Consider the following 14,801-nt stretch of genomic DNA (forward strand, 5'->3'; position numbering starts at 1 on the left):
ATAGTTTTAGCTCTTGTATTTAGTTCTATGATCCATTTTGAGTAAATTTTTTGTATAGTATTGAAGTTATGTTCCAATTACATTCTTTTGCATGGGGATATCCAGCTGTCCCAGAACCATTTGTTGAAATGACCATTGTGCTCCAGTAGTAATTCTCTGACATCAACTGGGTATCCACTCACTTCAATCTGACACTATCTGGGATTGGCACCCAATCCCACAAGTCAAAGGGTAAGGTCCCCAACAAGACTGCCCTTACTTCAGAAGGCAGCTGCACATGGGGTCCCTGGGCAATGGGCATTGCTGCCTGTATGAACTGACTACAAATTTGGGGTTTCCATGACATTCCTTCGAGTTCAGTAATTCACTAGAATGACTCACAGAACTCAGAAAATACTATTCTATGATTACCCTTTTATGATAAAGGGTTCAAATGAATGGAGATAAAGAGGTACATAAGACAAGTCTGTTTTTGTGGAATTAGAGTGTGCCACCCTTTGGGTAGATCAGTATGTTTCACCAACCAGGAATCTCTCTGAGTCTTATTTAGACATTTTATTGAAGTTTAATTACATAGGCATGACTGATTAAATCATTGGCCCTGCCATTAAACTCAATCTCCAGTCCCTCTCCTCTCCCCGCAGGTTGGGTAGGTGCGGGTAGGGATGGAGTCTGAAATTTTCAGCCCTCAAGTCACACGGTTGCTTTTTCTGACAAACTCTGTCATACTGAAGCTACCTAGTGGCTCTATCATAAGTCACCTCAGCATGATAGAGGAACACTTACCACTCAGAGAATTCCCAGGGTTTTTAAAACTCTGTGCCAGGAACCAGGGACAAAGAACAGATTTATTATTTATTTCCCTTTTTTGACATACCACAACTGTTCTTTTCCCCACTGAATTCTCTTACTAGCATGTGTGTCAAAATCACTTGACCATAACTGTCTGGGTTTATTTCTGTATTCTTAATTCTATGCTACTGACCTATATTTATATCCTTATGCCAGTGCCATACTGTCTTGATTACCATATTATCTCAAGTTTTGAAGCTGGAAAGGCTGTTTCTTCTTTCTCAGGGTCGTTTTAACTATACTTAATTCCTTGCATTTTCAAATAAATTTTAGGATTGGCTAATCAATTTCTACCAAAAACACCAGCTGAAATTTTGATAGGGATTCATGTTACATCTATAGTTCAATTTGGGGAGTATTGTCATTTAAAGAATATTGAGTTTTCTGACCCATGAATGTGGGATGTGTTCCTATCTTCACAGACATATTTTCATTTATTTCAAAAGTGTTTTAGTGTTTCATGTACAAGTCTTCCACATCTGTTATTAAATTTATACTGAAATTTATGCTGAAATAAAGTATTCTTTGCCATGGTATTGTAAATGGAATTGTTTTCTTAATTTTATTTCTGGAATGTTCATTGCTAGTATATAGAAATTGAATGGATTTTTGTTATTGACCAAGTATCCTGCAACCCTACTAAACTTGTTCATAGTTCCAATAGCTTTTTAGTGAATTCCATAAGATTTTTCTAAACAAAAATGTTATCTACAAATAGGGATATTTTTGGCTCTGGATGTGTTTAATTTCTTTTTGTAATAACCTCCAGTACAATGTTGATAGAATCGGTATGAGTAGACAGCCGACTCTTATTCCTGGTCTTAGGGGCAAAACAGTCTTTCACCATCAAGTATGTGGGTTTTTGGTAGATGCTCTTTTTAGGTTGAGGAAGTTCCCTTCTTTTGCTAGTTTGTTGAGTGTTTTTATCATGAAAAGGTGTTGGGTTTTTGTCAAATGTTTTTCACCATCAATTGAGATGATTGCATTTTTTTGTCATTAGTCTGTACCTTACGTTGCTTGATATTTAGATGTTAAATCAACTCTGCGTGCGTAGGATAAGTCTCACTTGGTCTTAATATGTAATTCCTTTTATTGTTTTATATACTTTAAAAGAGTTTAGGTACTTCAGAAATCCCCCCAAATTATTAAGGCTTTAAAATGAGAAGACTTATGTAAACAAATAATCTAAAATTATACAAGTAGCCTGGTTCTAGATCACCTCTAAATCTCTGGTTCTAGTATAGGTCAGATCAGTATCCCAAAGTGGAATTCTGTTATCCAAAAAGTATATTTTGAACTCATATTTAAAATACTGACCATAGGTAACTCTGTCATCATCTGGCAGAAATGTATATAATTTATATTTGTACAATTTTAATAATCATGTTGCAAGATCACAGAATCATTAGTTTATACATTTTGAAACCATAGAACTCAATCATTCTGGGGGGGTCAAAGCTAAAAAGTTGAGAATAGGTCGTGAACTTTCCCTTATAAAAAAATCATTCTATAACCATAAATAATAAAATCATGATAAAATAGTTATATAAATAGAATTAAAATTTTTTGAATTCATGACAAGCATATGGAACAAATTTTTAGGTCAGGAAAATAAGTATTTAAGAAGTATATAAATTTCCATGAATGTAGTTCTTTGTCATGGGACCAGTAATTAAACCCTGGGCCTGATAACATTGGAGTCTGACTCTATAAAGTGGCTGAGTGTAAATAGGGTGTTTCTGTTTTTACTTTGCTGTTTTTGTTGTTGTTTTTAAACTGGAAATTATCCAGTGAGTTTGTAAACCTTTTATATCTTAATACAACATAGCACTGTGCTTTATTAAGTATTAGTCTGTATTTAATAAGTTTAAGTGCCCATTAGCATGTTTTCCATAAAGTACTGTACTAGATGCAATATTACATTGCAAGTATTTTTTAAGTTAACCATCTTGGACTATAAAGACGGTTAAAATTGTTTCTCTTAGGTATCACTAGGCCCGGGTGACACATGGGCTTACATGACTGATCAATAATATGAAGATTTTTTAAAGTGATTTAATTGATAGATCTCCAAAATAACCGGTTCACCTTTTTACATTTCGACTGTCATTACATCTTGACTGTCATCTAAAAAAGTTTATTTTTTTGATTGTTCATCCATTATTCGTCCATCAACCATTAACTGGCACAGTCTTGTGAATCTGACATTGTGTGGCTATTAATCTATTCTGGAAAAAAATTATTACAGTGAAATTACTTAGGATTTCTTCAAAAGTTTTGTGGCAGAAATCTCAGTTCTCTTTATGATCCCCCCCTGAGTATTTTGAAATAAGTTTGATTTCTCACTACTTTTCTTCCTCCCCCCCTTCCTTTTTTTTTTTTAGCATTACAAGAAGTAGATAATATCAAGGACACCAGGAGTGGGAGAAATTGGACTGGGAGACTCAGCAGGTCAGGACGTTTACATTATCATTTGTTGAACATTCCTTTGCCATCAATTCTAATGTTCTCAAGCTTGGTATGTTTTCAGTTTTCCAAACCATTCCTAACATCTTTTATAAAGTCCAGCATTCGTGTATCCCTCTTTATGGGATCTGAAGATAAAAATAATAACCTAAAAAAATGTTCAGGAATTGAATAATATTTCTTAAGATATATAAATACCCTGATTTCTGTTATTCTGTGCATTATATAAACTGTTTTGAAATGAAGATTCCTTGATCACTTTTCCAGAATGAAAACCTTAAGACATATATAGAGTTACTAATTATGTAATCGTAGTGGGTTAACGTTTGGGTCATGAAAGTCAAGTTTCTTGTCTTCTTTATAATTCTCTGGGCTCAGGTCCACCTCTAAAAACTCTTGACACTTTTCAGAGTCAATCTGTTCACTAACACTAATTTTAACTACTGAATGTTGACTACCATGTATAAAATGAAGGTTAATTAAAACAGACAATTTCTATGTGAATAGAAAGATCTCAACAGTCAAAGGCTCTACTATGAGCATTTGTCAGCCCTGTGTAAGGTCTAGTGTCAGTCATATTCCTCCGTAACCTGGTGCCACGATGGCCTTTGCAGTCCGCATTGCCCTGAGGGTCACCATGAGTGACTGATGGCTTTGCATTCATCCCTTGCTTCAAAGAAGTCTCCCAGTTGTCTTACACAGTGATTACAGCTCTCACTACTATTGCTTAGTTATTTATGGAAGCTTGGGGGACCTCTCTCTCTCTGCGACCCCTCCAGTGTCACCACTCCCACAACCCTCCTGGAATCTGAGTCACTCTGCTCCATCCAGGTCTCCACAGAGCAACTGCCAGTGGGTGTTTCAGTTTTCAACACACAGAGAGATAAATGCCTTTGCCTGTCAGTCTGATCAAATCTCTTCAAGTGAATTAGTTTATTCAGAAAGGAGCTAAGCTTAAAAATCTTCTGCCTGGGATGCTTCAGGGATTTAGTTGTTTCCTAGTATTAGCATATGGAACCTGACAGATTACTACCTACTGTTACATATTTTAAAAGAACCCTACCTTCCAGCTTCAAGGAAAGATAATTTCAAGTGTATCTTGATGCAGTGCACATGCTCAAGTCTTTAATCTAAATGAGGCAAGAGTCCTCCAAAAAGCTGTATTCAGAATGAGATGCCCAAGCAGTTGGGTTTGAAGTAATCTGCACTGATTCTTGCAGCGTTGCGAACCACTCTTTTGCGCTACTCTCATAAAAAGTTTTCATTTACAAATGTCATTGAATTAAACATTAAAAAGAAATAAATTGAATCCAAAAGTGGTGGGTTTTCTTGGCATCCAGCTGTTATGTAAATATTGACCTTAAATTGAATGCAGTTGTTTGGAAGCAAAATCAAGAAAGGAAATAAACATCTCATAGATCCCTATAGTCTTGAGAGACAGAAAGAACCTCAATTTAATCCACTTGTTTTACAAACCTAAATCGCCACCCACTGTCACAAGAACAAGTAACAGAGGTAAATCAGTGATCCTTGATGTGAGGTAGGCCTACTGCGTTATGCTGCTTTCCAGGTTATGGGAAACAACATTGTGCAAACACATAAAAAAATGCCATCCTTATTGCCGTCTTTACCAATTTATAATTTGCTAAAGAATACAATTGGTAATAATACTTCACTTTGGATTGTACTGCTATTTGAAGAAACCAAGAACGTTAAGTGTTTTTTTTTTTTTCTACTATTGTTTTTCTGGAGAATTTTCCTGTTTAGCTGGATGAAACGAAATGGTCATTCATTCATTCATACAATGGAAATTCCTACTTTCCTGGAGCTACCATTCCAGTGGAGGAAAACATAAAGCGAGGATTTTAATATGTATGTTAATGGAAATAGATGCTAAGAAGTATTAAAGCAGAGTCAACAGAGAATGATGGGAGACTTATTCAGATACCATATCTAGGGAAGGCCTTTCTGATAAGGACAGAATGGAGCACAGACCAGAATAAAGTGACAGAGAACCATTTAGATATATGTGTGAAGACAGGTATACTCAGTGGAAAGATCAAGTATAGGGTGTGTGCTTATGATGTTGAAGGAGTGACAAGAAGAGTAATGTGGTGGGAAGACATTAAAGAGTAGACAAGTAAGAAATGCAAATGGGGAGGATAATGTGATATCCATCGTATAGAGCCTGGTAGACAATGCAGGACCTTTACTATTATTCTGAGCGACGTGGAAATCTTAAAGGGATTTTAGTAATAAGGGGCATGATATGACTCACATATTTTAAGGATAACTTGGACTTCTAGGTTGTGTAAAGCATTTAAAAAATTTCTCTTTATACATAGATTATAATTTATGAATGAATGTAGGCTTAAATTACAATGATCAGGGCAACATTAATAATCAGGATATTGACTGATGATTGCATTCAAGGAGCTAATGTTAAATAGTTTAGCTGTCATTTTTCTTTTCCATGTCCTTAATTTGCATAATTCTTTTGAATTTGAATCATTCTTTGACTTTGTATAGTAACTTAATGTTTCATAATAGGAACAGAATGCTCTATAATATTTAAACATGACACACACCTAATTAGTTGATTTGTGTAGCTGAATATTGCATTTGTTTGTCATTTATAATTTCAACTGAAACTACGTAGCCTTATATAAGTTCACAAATGAGTCATGAATTTTATCGTCTACTTGTAAGGGCAGATGTTTGAAAATTATGTTGTGGCTTTATTATAATTATTGAATGACCCATTAGACTATTAGGAACAAATACGGAGTATTTAAAAACAACCAACAACTTAGTAGGAATTAGAGGGCATGAATTCTGGAACCAACTCTGAAACTTACCAGCTGGATGATTTGGTGTCTTCAGTCTGTGTTTGTCCGTCAAATAACTGAAACTGCTGCTCCTATAAGAAGTGTACTGTTACTGTTATCTCTGTGATTTATTCACATTGGCTAATAAGCCAGCATGCACATATTAGATACTAAGGAAAAACTGGTTGAATAAAGAGTCACCTACATTAGAAGTGCATATGTGCAGAGGAAAATGTCCATATTTTTTTTCAGAAAAATGATCAGATTAGAGAAGATGTTATTGATACATGGAAGGAAGGGTTGTTCCAAAAATTATGACTCCTACCATGCAAAAGAATCAAAGTGACTATTTAAAACATTTAGGAGACAGGGGTCCCTCCTACTAGCAGTCTTGTGGCAGAAGTTTCTAGTTGCCAAATAACAGTTTACAAAAACTTTTCAAACTTTTAAATCAATACACTATTAAAACTTAGATTTCTGTTATTTGGCTAGCAGAATATTCATGCAACAAATGTTTCTTCTTCCCGTTGACACTCCCTTCATATAAACATTTCCCTAAAATTTTAACTCAGTATCTCCATTTCCTTTCTTCCCTCTTACTCTGCGTTCCTCTTCGACTCTATCATGCCAAGTCTTGCCAGGGTCATCAGTTACTTCTCTCACACTAAATTCAAAGGGTGATCTTTCGTTATTATCTTATTTGGCCCTTGAGTTCATTCAACTGAGTGAATGACTCTCCACTCCTTACCCCACTTTTTTCTTTTTTTGAGTGACTGTTCTTTTGGCTTTTTGCTAGGAATGAATCTATCTTGTCCTCTAACAGATTTCCAACACCTCTTTCAAAGTACCTTGCTTGTAGCATGTGCTAAATGAATTTAGTTTGAAGATCTAAACCTAATATTATAATGTGAGATTTAATGTCATAAAGGCTACAAAAGAATTAAGATGTGGCCTTCTATGAGGGTTCATAGGAAAGAAAGTTTCATAGGCAAGAACGTATCTGTGCTGGGTCTTACGGAATGTGTATGATTTTCCTAGCGGCGATGCTCTGGACACGGGTATATGTGCTTGGTTTGCCTGGTCTGTGTGTAAGGTCCTGGTGTCTTAATTGTCTCTGTGGGCTTGGGTAAGCTTGGATGCAGCACATGATATACAAAAGGAGAAAGTGACTGTGGAGATACGTTGGGCTCTTCATGATATAAAGAGACTTTGCATCTCTGAATGAGGACGTTGAATCTCATGCTAATGATTTGACTTAATTCAACAGGACTTGAGGACCCACTGAAAAATTTTGTTTGTTTAGGGAACATGGGCGGTGATTATGTCTATGTCTTGGATTAATTAATGTGACATTTTGAGGTTGACTGAGAAGGGTAGGCTGCGAAGAGAAAATAGGAGACTCACATACCATCATCAAACAAGATATCCAGGAAGTCAGGACCCAGATGGTAATAACACCTGGGGACAGATGCAAGCAGAAATTCAAAGACAGAATCCACAGGACATGACTTCCTAGTGCAATAAGGGAAGACTCTCCACTTTGAGTAACTTAAATAAAAGCCATGTAGTTCACGGATGTGGGAAATCAGAGTGAGCGGTTGTTTGTTTTAATTTATTTACTTATTTTTTTTTTTATTGGTGGGAGGCATGAATTGTTCTGAGAATCTTTGTATTTGATGTACCAGTGTTGATACACCAAAGAAGTGTCCCATGCAGTGATTCTGGAACCTGGCAGGGGAGTTGCGGAGGCAGCTCTATGACTTTTAAACTTGATAGTTAAAGTTACTTCCTCAGAGGAACAAAGGGCAATCTAGGCTGAGAGAATACCTTGAAACACCAAGTGTCTGGAGGCCATATGGAATTTTGAGGAAGACCAAATGGCATAGTCAGAGGTACAAAAATCTCCAGGGCTTGAGTTTGTAGTTACGCTACCTGACAAACTGTGTGGTCCTACAGTAGATTTTTGGTTTCTTTATTCACTTACTTATTTTTAATCGCTACACAAGTCCTACCTGAGTGGTTTACAAATAGTAAACATGAAGTACAGGCTTTATTGGCTCACTAGATTATAATCATTTCAGATTATGGAAATTTTCTGAAGTATTGAAAATTGTTGAGGTGCTTGTTCATTCATTCATTCATTCATTCGTATATTGTTGCTGAGTCTTAACCTGTGGCAGACACTCTTAATTATATTGCTTGATGTTTTTCTCCATCTCATTCTTGCCTAGTGCTTTTACTGGTTCAGCTTGCCATATTATCTCAGTGGTTATAGAAAAAAAACTGATTGATTTTAAATCTTGTCCATCTATGGAATGATCCCTTCCACCTCTCAAGCTAAGGCTCCTCTTCCTCAAGGTGGTAGGAGTAGCTATAAAAGGAAGTGATGGAGAAGGTTGTTCTTGCTTTTACAGTAACAGGAAATACATGTGTTAGTCTGACTCCCTTCAGACACTGAAAGTAAAATATCCAACTCATGAATGGTTCGCATCACCCTCTTTTGCAGTAGTTAGACACGGTGATGTTACAGAGATCTGACAAATGTAACTTATCATGTGACCACTGAGAAGTGTTTGGACAGAAGTGCCAGTTAGAAGAGAGGCGCCCTATCCCCAAATGCTGAATGGGCGCTTGCCTGGGGTGTCCCCAGGAGTGGTATCTGACACAGGTGTTCAGCACAGTGGCTTCCTGCTTCCCATCAAGAAGGATGGGTCGGGGGAGTTCTTAGCGCTGCTGGTTTGTGGAACTCGGCGAATTTGGCAAGCAGTCAGCCCTGGCTGTGGATTTCCGTGGGGAAAATAAAAGCCACAGGGAAGTCATCAGTGTGACCTTCTGCTGGGTAGTTGGCACACGGTGGCACCACAGGAAGGCTCTTTCAGTTGTCATTTCCCAACGGGTTAGATATCAGGTGCTGATGGAGGCTCTCCATTCAAGGTGGGAAGTGAAGAAGGAAAAAAATATTGAGCAGAAGCTTACCAAATAATTCCCAGTCATGAAGCTTAACACCAGCTGATCTGTGGATAAAAGGGATTTTTTTTTTTGTGGGGGTAGGAAGGTGGGAGGGACTTTCTTAGGTTCTGTAAGCACAATTACAAGCTTTCCTATTTAAGTCTGACCCGTCATATTGAAATGCTGTCACTAGTATCATTAGCAAGTAAAGTGTTGATAACATAGTCAAATGCACAGCAGAGTTCTGGCTCTTAAGTGTCTGGACTAACTCCCAATATTAGGGATAGGAGTCGAACTGCCATCACTTTTCCTGTGCTAACAGACGCCCTGCCATTAGCAGTCTGAAGGCAATTTTAATAAAAAACATAGCCCTGCTGAGCTGGTCTCAAAAGATAAATAAGCAATGCAGAAAAGAAGCTTTTGTTTAAAAGTAATTATTTAAACTATGCATTACAGGTAATTTTCTTTTACCAGTAAGGCAAATGCTATCAGAATTTCAATAGTGATTTGGTGGCGCTTATCTAAACAATGTGATATTGTCATTTCCAAGAGTTAAAGCATCGCTTTATTTTCACTTATGTACAAAATGAGGGCAAATTGGATCCAGGTATCATGTACATGTGTTTTACAGTTTATATTACATTTGTTTTTGGGTGAACAGTATTGTATTCTTGGACAGATTTATGGAAATGTAACAAGCTGGTGACAGAATACTGGGAACTGCAGGCTTGACTTCCAAACACAGATTAGAACAGGAGGGCAAAGAACATCTTTGTATTTTCCTTTGCTGTCAGAAAGGAAATCACATTTCAGTCTTTCAAAGACTCTTTTTAATAAGATGCTTGTACATAAACCATAGTCACAAGGGTATAATAAATGTGTACACATATCAGAGGAGTCAAAGCTTTGTGTACCAAAAGGTAAAAATGTCAGTAATTTTTTAAAGACTCCATTTGGAAACTATTAAAACTACCACCTTTCCTTTCCTTCTTCACAGTGACACACTGGCCTGAAACCCTTCATATAGAATTAGCTCTGGCCTTATGGTAAGCAGAGTAAGAACTTTGGTCCATAAGTGTGATTTAAGGGGCATCAGACTTGTATTTCCAGCTGCTGGCCGGGGAAGAGGGAAGTGGTGTGTGCTTTGAAATTAGATCTCAGTTCAAATCTTACTCAAATCCAACTCTTTTTTTTTTTTTCATGATATATCATGTTAGGCAAGTTACGTGTCTTCTACAAGTCTTTGTTTTCTCATCTATAAAATGGAGATAATAATAAAACTAAGCTCCTAATTGTTAGGCGGATGGAATGAAACAATGTATGTGAAACATTTAGGATGGTGTCTGGCACAGAGTAAGCATTCAGGAGATGCTCATTTTTATTTTAATGAGTTTCAAACAAAGTTTTATCAAGATTATGTACGTTGAACATTGTGCTAAGAGTTGTAATAAATATGTTAATCTATATATGGTCCCCACTTCAAGACTAAAAATTCTAATGCAAGACAAACATTTAAGCAGAAAACTGGAGTGCCATTTACTGTAATACTGGCATAGCCATTGGGGACATAAAGAGTAGGTCTTAACCTTGGACATGGGAACAATTATTGTAAATTCTTGGATTGTTGAGCTTTCAAAGGGAAGATGCTAAATTGTGTATTTTCATCCTGAGCTGTTGTGATCATAACTTTTTTCCAAGAGGGATTTTTTCCAGCAACTTGTTCATTCTGCTCATCTTCCTTCACATTCATGTAAGCCTTTGCTTTGGTTTTTAGCACCATGGTTAGATGGTATCTATAGTCAGAGAGAAGATATTAACATAAGTCAACCACTAGAATGTTGCTCAGCATCTCTGCTAAAATGATTTGGGGGAAGATCTGAAAACACAGGCTTTATTTTCATGTGTTGCTGTTGGAAATGAAAATTGGAGCAAGCCCCTTGGACAGGAATTAGGCAATATTCACAAATTTACAGATACACACCATTTAACCAAACAATCCCGTATCTGGGAATTTATCCTAAACATACACCTTCAATGATATGAAAGTCACATGTTCAAGGTCATTCATTATGGCATTATTTATGAGTAAAATATTAAAACCTATTTAAATGCTCATGCACAGGAGAGCACGTTGAATAGACTAATAAACCACAGCATCTCCACATCGTGAGGTACCATGCAATTGTAAAAAAGAATGAATGGATGCAGAGTAATTTTTAGGTTATACTGCTAAATGAGAAAAATATAAAGAATAACGGCATCCTGTGCCACTCCTAGGATTCACTGGGAAAGGCATTCAAAACTGTTTCTGTCATATTCTTACCAAAAATGCATAATATGAACTTTATCTTGAGTAACTATCAGACAGCTCAAATTGAGGGACATACTACAAAGTAACTGGGCAGTACTCTTAAAAGTGTCAAGGTCATGAAAAAAGAAAATGTAAGACTGAGGAACTGTCCTAAATAAAAAAGACATGACAACTAAATATTGGCCCATGGTCCAAGAAGAGATGGTATTGGGACAATTGTGGGAGTTCAAATAAGGTCAGTAGATCAGCCCATTGTATTGTGTCTTGTTAATGTCTTGATTTTCATCATTGTATTGTAGTTTTGTAAGGCGTTAATATAGGAGGAAGCCAGGAACTCTGTACTATGTTTGCAACTTTTTGTAAGTCTGAAATCATTTCAAAATGAAATATTAAGTCAAAAAATATTAAAATATATGCCTTAAATAAGATGTAGGTATGTATTATCCATCTTTTGTTATCATAAAGAAAAGAGTTTGCTGTATAAAAGGGTAATACCACTAGCCTCTAGGAAGAAAGGAAAGATTATAATAGAGTGATAGGCATGTAGCATTGTGAATTGGGTCTTACTGTTAACTGGCTCTGTCACACACTAAGCAAGTCTTGAGGGTAGTTAGTGTATCTTTGCATTTGCTAGTCTGTTGCCAATAGAATAGGAGTAATGATCTTAGCAATACGGTTTCTAATTATTCACACCAATGGAGGAGAGCAGAAATGTCGAGTATGGAACCCAACAACAGTAATTTGAAGACGCACTCAAGTGAAGATCAAGATAGAATGTCAGTGAAAGACCAAGTGTACTCTGTAGGTGTAAAACTCCAGATTATAGACATGTTTCCAGAGAGGGAAGACAGGTCGAGTATATTTTCCGTTTAATGGATGTTTGTAAAGATTTCACTAATCAGGCAATAACTGGAAAGGAAGTATGTGCTCAGCACACAGTGAAGCCAGGCAGTCAGACTGAGAGTCCAGATTCTTAAGTTAGAAACAGGGTCTGGTGACTCACACCTCCACAGGTTTGATGGTGCCAGTGGGTGGGGGTGGTACTCATTTATGTTTTGTGACAAGCATTAAAGGACTTGGGAGAAAGAACAAGAGCGACTTAGAGTTGCAGAGAACAGAGTTCTACGTACCAGCAGCTTGTTTTCACATATAATTCATATTTGAAAATTCAAAATATTCTGTAGGCAGAGAGATTGACTTCATTACCTGCTTTTATAGATGAGGACACTCACATCATGTTTCATAATCATATAGGTAATAAGTACAGAGAGGACTGGAACTCTGGACTAGGATGTGCACTTGAGTTTATGAGCCTCCTCCTTGCTTCAGAGAAACCCCTAAATTTACATGAAATTTTTGTGTATAAGGTTATTCAAGTGCATTTTATTTTCCTGAGGAAAGGATGCAAATCAATCGGTTCTATAAGATTTTTCACAGGGGTTTGTAACTTAGAAAAGGATAACATTCAGGTTTTTTTCCCACATTAGTTCACAATATGGAGTTGAAGTATTTTGACCAGACTTGGAGACACATAACTCTTATGGCATGTGTACTCAAGAAGCATCATTAGCAAGAAAATTTAGCAGAGAGATTATAGGACTTGCACAGAATCCCAAGAGTTGGTGCCAGAAATAAAACCAGAACTCCAAGCGCTGATGGTCAGGGAAATGCTTAATTCTATTGACCACATAAGGAATTATCTTCAGAATAGATGGTTCTTTGATAGTCCAGCACCGACCAGAAAGACAAGGTCTGCTTCCCAGGCTGGGTACCACTCACTGGAGGAGGCTGGGTACAAAGGAGCCTTGGACCCTTTGATGGGTCCAAGTTCTGGTGCTCTACTGAGACATGAACTAGTATTTTGAGCATTAGGATGATTTGAATAAAATTTGTCTTGCTTGCTTAAGGATCCTGAGAGTGGAATTAGAAGCAATAGCACAGTTATCTTGCCTATGTAGAATGAAAAGCAGTTTAACTCTGGCAGAAGCCTTGGGTGATTATTCTGAAGGTGTCATCTATCCAGCACCTGAACTTCTGAGTTTCGGCTTCCTGAGTTACTCTGGGGCATTGGAGAAATTACTTCTGCCCCATGGCAGGACAGTCTTCCCTTTGAAGAGTACTTTAAAGGATGTCAGTGTGGGGAAAATGGAAGTTCCTATGGCCAGGATCCTCACCCAACCCTAAACTACTTGATGTAACTCACCTGCTGCTAGGCTACTGGTTACACACCCATAGGCAAGGAGCTATTATTGACTGAGTCACTATATAAAGAGTTCTGCCCAGTGCTCTGGGCGGAGGCAGAGACAGAGGTGGATTATAGACCTGCAGACTGCTGGACGCACATGTGATCCTAATGCTCAACCTACCACCGTGAGAATAAAGCCAGGTATAAACCCTCATACCCCAAGAACGTTTCATTGTCATTTTTCGGTCTTGTGGACTCCATAGTGAACTTGCCCAGGGCTGAAACCCTCAGGCAAGACATTTATATGGCATTGACATTTGCCAGAAAGATTACAGGATCTGCTAAGATATACTTATATTATCCCTCTATATGTCTGTGTGTATTCCATGACAGAACATATAATTTTTTTAAAGCAGTATTTAATTCTTTACCATTAGAATCAGAGTTCTTGTCTGTTATACATATTTGACTTCCAAACATAGGATTTATGAAAGACTTAATATCAAGATATGTTATAAAGACTATATAAAACTTAAAAGTGAATCTGATCATTAATGATTTAGAGAGTAATACAGCCTCTAAGAGCTGGAAAATGTTTATATAAGTCACTGATTTTGTAGACAAGGAACTAAGGCTCAGAGAGGTTAAGACTTGCATCATTTTATACAGTTCATAAGCAACACAGCCAGGAAACGAACCCAGATTTCCTGATTTCTGGCCCAGTTTTCTTTCCACTATGGCATGGTGCCTCATGACACATATGAAATTAGAGCAAAATTGTATTTGTTGAAATGCATGAAAAGCGTTGTGAGTTTTTTATCATGTTTGGTGGGGGAGTGAGGTCATTCTATCCTTGATTTTTTAAAGAAAAAATTACACTAAAATTAATAAATAATAAATGAATAATATCCTTTATCTGCCTCAAATTAATAAGAAAATTCTGCTAATTTTCTTTTTCTTTTCAACACTCTGCCTGTCATTTTGGAAAACACCTTCTTGTCTCATAATAAGGCATCTATCCCTTTCAGTCACTAGTGCTTGAGTTGCTCACCCATTAAGTGACTAATTGAAGAAATCACCTCTCTGTGAGCTTCATTGGTTTGCAAGTGTCTTTTGATCATACTGCAGTGGTAGTGTAGGGATTTACAACTGGCAGGCAGGAACTGAATTGCCATCATTTGGCTTTAGCAGGAGTTAGAGTCTTGTCTCC

General features: G+C 37.0%; 1 protein-coding gene across 15 annotated transcripts in view; it reads left to right on the top strand.

Moving 5' to 3' along the window:
• The window catches only part of SOX5 (SRY-box transcription factor 5), a 938,132-nt gene that overhangs the window by 306,321 nt on the left and 617,010 nt on the right, over positions 1–14,801 (top strand). For all 15 annotated transcript variants that reach the window (XM_073222260.1, XM_073222259.1, XM_073222256.1 and 12 more), the window contains one exon: positions 3,237–3,303. The gene's annotated coding sequence lies outside the window, so the exon portion shown is untranslated. The remainder of the gene's footprint in view (positions 1–3,236; positions 3,304–14,801) is intronic.

The sequence above is a fragment of the Manis javanica genome, chromosome 15, assembly GCF_040802235.1.
Source record: "Manis javanica isolate MJ-LG chromosome 15, MJ_LKY, whole genome shotgun sequence".
NCBI lineage: Eukaryota > Metazoa > Chordata > Mammalia > Pholidota > Manidae > Manis > Manis javanica.